The sequence below is a fragment of the Sinocyclocheilus rhinocerous genome, unplaced genomic scaffold, assembly GCF_001515625.1.
Source record: "Sinocyclocheilus rhinocerous isolate Xijiao unplaced genomic scaffold, SAMN03320098_v1.1 scaffold17286, whole genome shotgun sequence".
Lineage (NCBI taxonomy): Eukaryota > Metazoa > Chordata > Actinopteri > Cypriniformes > Cyprinidae > Sinocyclocheilus > Sinocyclocheilus rhinocerous.
The window spans coordinates 8,009-12,735 of NW_015640624.1; the positions used below are offsets into that span (position 1 = coordinate 8,009).

Sequence of the window (4,727 nt, forward strand, 5' to 3'; positions counted from 1 at the left end):
ATGGCCGTCTAGGAGACAAGGTCTTCACTGGGATCTGTCTCTGGGGCTCATCTAGTTGTCCTGATCTCCGCTGAAATTCAGGGCTGTCTCTAGGTGCTGATCCACCATCTGGGCTGGATACGGACTGGATCTGGTGGCTACGGTGACCTCGGAATAAGAAATAGACGGACTAATATTAGCGTAGATGCCATTCTTCTTATGATGTAACAAGTACATCGGATGTTATGAGAAGTGTTCCCAGTTCTACCAGAAAGACTCAGGAGGTGATGATAAGACTCAAAAGTATTTATTTGACAAAACAGTGACATAAAAATAGAATTATTTGGCGTAGGCCCCATCCATAGCTTGAATCTGTAAGTCTTAGATTCCAGCTATTGCTGCCGAAGACGAAGGCAGGGGCGGAGCCTACCCCCCTGCGTGGACAGGGCCAACCTGGTGGTGGTGGGGAGGATGGAGGGGAACGACACATCAGTATCTGCAAACACAAGGAAGGGTGAGTAGAGAGCTTATATATTCCTCGTGTCAAGTGACGATTGGCTAGATCTAATTGTAATGTGTGACATAGCATTAAAGGGGTGGTTGACTGCCTTTTTTCTTTGCTTGATTGTGTTTATGGGGTGCAGTATAACATGTCTTTGTGTTTCGTTTGTTAAAAAACACCTTATTTTTCATATATTTCACCTTTATTGTAAGCCGCTTTCTCCATTGTCATTTGAACGACCGGTTGACTTCCTGATTCTATGAAGCCACTCCCTCAGAAATAGGCAATGGGCTCAGATTGGTTAGGTGGCCGGGTGTGTTGTGATTGGCTAAACCGCGTACTGCACGTTGTCCGGAAACTTCACGCCCATTACCATTACGGGCGATAGTTGCATGTGCTCCGGTGGAATGTAAATAATGGTGTCAATATTGCCGTATCAATTTGAGCCAGAATCAGAACCAGATAGCGGTAATGAAGAGAATCAAGCAGAACCTCCGCAAGCATGGCTCTTAAAGAACGTTTCTGAATGGTAAGTATTTTTTTTATTTCTCTCAAAGATTTTCGATACGCTTTTACTTGTAAATGCTACTGCTGTTTATGTTATCTTTTGAGTTACAGTTTTCTCCTGATTAAAGATTTAATGTAGCTGAATACATGACTGAGTAGTACCATTTTTTTAAGTTATTGTTTTATTTATAGAATGAACAACTGTTTGTCTATTCACAAAACTTAGTTTACTCACAATGTGTCGTTTTCTTTAGGTGTACACGTAGCAACTGTGTAAAAATGCCAACAGAAACTGAAAACATCTGTTGGAAAGAAATACATAAGGTATTGTAAAAATATAGTCCCAAAATTATGCCTATATACTTTATAGTTATGTGTTGTCCTTTTGTCATAAGCTTTAATAGATTTATATCAAAAGATGGAGGGAAGGTCACTGCACAGGAACTACTTATTGTCTAACAATTTTTTTTAGGCTGTACAACGAATGATGCAGGTTCCGGACCCACCTACATGCATGGTTCAGCATCCAGGCTTCGAACCAAACTGCTTAAATGCATACACTTTACAAAATATACATAATATTTATAGAGCTGACTATGGAGCAGTGAGACACAGAACTGAAGAAGAGTATGTTTTTATTTATTGTTCAAAAAGTTTGATGTGTAAAATCACTTTTGTAAAATCAGTTACATAACAAAGAGATAAATAAAACAAATAAAAGACATGTAAGATATTCACAAATAATTATCTTTCTGTATCAATGTATTTATAACATCAATATTTTCACATGACATTTACATGTTTCCAGTAAAAACAAAAGTTTTCGGCCCCCCCTTGACTGAAGCGGGACACATGGCGTGCAATCACATCTTCCTTTGATGGTTTTTCAAACTGTGAAGACAGAGGTGGTGGAATGGGGACTGCATTCAGCTCTTCTGTGTATGGTGTGGGGTCCAGAAAGACATTATCTACCAGAAGACTGATAAGGTCATCGACAGTCTGTAAGAAAAGATGAAAACCTAAAGTCACTATATTGTTTTATATAACTACTGATAAACAATCCACCTTTGCTGTGCAGTTTTCATGTGTATTATTTATTAATAATTATTTATTTTCTCATTTATTTTATTACAGTTATTTATTAGTTTCATATTGTTCATATTGTTGAACAAAATCCTTTGTTCAACTTACTGTATGTTGGGTCGGTTTTCACTGGCTTTGCTGTGCATTCCCCCTTTTTGGACTTAGGAAAAATGAATTTGAACAGCCTATCCTGTAGTTGTTGATGCCTGGTCACGGTCAGCATTTTCATTGTAGTGCATGGCTGCGAGATACAACCTTTAAACGGAGAACAACACATAAAATATGACAACATTACTAGACCGTAAGAGATTTTCTTTTTTAGTAATATTGCTAAATATGCCATTACGCCTGTTACCTGCACAACATCCCTATGAAAGGGAAAACCACGTTCTTTGAGGCGAAACGCAGAATAAGGCTGTGAAATGCCTCCAGTGACGATGTTTGGAATTGGTGACTGAGTTTTTCTATGTCCTTCAGTACTCTCTTGTTGTATAGCACCTTTCCCAACTTGTGGAGTTCCACTGATCCTGTAGCGGCACAGACATGAAACTATGAAGATGATATGTACATTTTACCAGTTCACTGTCACATTAGTAATACTTTTTATATAGTCATACCTGGTTGGAACCATTTCTTTTGATCCCTGGAATCTCTGTCCGGGTGTTCACACTTAGGGAACAGGGGGTTTTCGTGAACATGCACATTTTGAATGTGGTTCAGCAGTGAGGTCCACTTTGCCACCTTTTCTGGCCCAGACACAGAGGAAGTCGCACTCCAGTATATGTGATTTTTTTATGCTGCGCAACCATGTCTTCAGCACCTTGCAGTCTTTTCTTTGTGAAAGTTTGTCTAGTTTATTTGACAACCCTATACAAACACATACGTCAGGTTGTATAAGCATTACTTTTACATAACCAAATCACAAGCGAAATGTACATTTACAAGCCTGTATTCATGTTTATAATTAATTCAATACAAATAAGAATATGTACCTTTCTCAAAGTGCCACACATCATAGAACTGAAGTGATACTGCGTTCCCTCAAATACTTTTGAATCTGTGGATGTCTATCGGTGATTATGTAGTCAACAGCTAAACCATTTGACTTCAGTTTATCCAGGCAACGCTTTAATCCCTCCTTTTCCATGTGGTAACTGCCTCCCACCTCGTTGCTCTATTGTGGGAATAGCATATTTAAAATATGGAAGTGTTAACAGTAACAGATTGCAGAAAGAGTAACAATTTTTGTAGATATCTAGGCGTTACTAACCTGAATTAGTTGAAGATCCAGAATTTTGTTGGTTTCCACATGCATCAAAGTGTAGCTACCAAATTTGGCTGAGTGTCCTATGGCACACATAATCAAAAGTAGACCATAAATGATACCAGTAATACAATATTTTATGAAAACTACAATACTTTCAAAATAAACAGCCTAAATATTAATATTGTTGTAAGCATACCTAGTGTGTCAGCGCGCATATCTCCAGCTAATGGAACCTTTCCCTGCTGTTGCAGCTGTGTAATAATATGTAGTTGATCTCTGTTCCACTCATGTATGATGGTAGGCTAAATGAAATTCCTGACATGTTTCCTGAAAGTGCTATATTTCGTCATCTGGAGGTTCATGGCCTTGCAAATCTATGGAAGAATAAATACAGAAACATGCATTTACATACAAACTGAAATAACACAGTTACTTTCCTATAAATTTACTTGTAATATGGTTTTAAATACCTTCTGCAGTTGAACAAAGGATCCACCGGTAAAATATGTTGCAGCAGACAGTAACAGGTTACCAACTGGTGTACTCCCTACTATGGGCTGGCTCTGCCACTGTCTGTGGTACTGACACTTCTCACAGAGCTGAGTGAATGCCACAAAAGTCCCCATTTGCCTGCTTTGCTCTGCACATTTTGTCTTACAAATTGGACAGGACCCCAATAACTCTCTTAGGCAACTTTCAAAAACAATGTATTTTTTTTCACCGGAGTTAGTCTGGGGACCTATCCTAAATATAAACAAATATAAAATTGTCCTATTTTCATATGCTGATTGAACAGTAATTAATAAAAAAAAGTGAAATTTATAACATATACAACTGTTGTATTTATAGCTTACGACAATTCAGATTCCTCAGTGGCAGTACACTCTGGGTTATATGTCAAGTCATGTGGTTCCACTTGTACTTCTGATTCAGTGTCATCCTTTTCCTCCTCCAATACCAGACAAGGTCTCTTGCTTGGTCTGAACATTGAGCCCTTTATTGGTGTCGAAGACAGATGCACATCTTGCAACATGACAGTTGTTTCAGTACCAACATCTTGACTAGAAACTGTTGCCTGAATGCCTACAAGTGCCAAAACCAAAAATAAGGTAAACCACCTGTCATGCTACTAGAAATCAAGTGTACATGGAGACAATTTTCATGTTTGCAATTTTCAATACACAGCACAGTAGCTTTTTAATTAAATAACGTTCTAAAAATGAATTTTACAAAGTAATATATAAACACTTAGTGTGTACTTCATACCTCTGCTCCTTATGTGGAAATCCCTCAATGTGCCTGTAGAAATTTGTGTGGCCACTGATCGCATATTTGGTGATATCTCCGTGGCCACACTTTCTGACTTCATAGGGTCTGACTGACATCCAA

At 38.2% G+C, this 4,727-nt stretch overlaps 1 pseudogene; it reads right to left on the minus strand.

Moving 5' to 3' along the window:
* Nucleotides 1-1,827: 1,827 nt before the first annotated feature.
* LOC107753383 (uncharacterized) lies at nucleotides 1,828-3,700 on the minus strand (annotated as a pseudogene).
* Nucleotides 3,701-4,727: the final 1,027 nt, after the last annotated feature.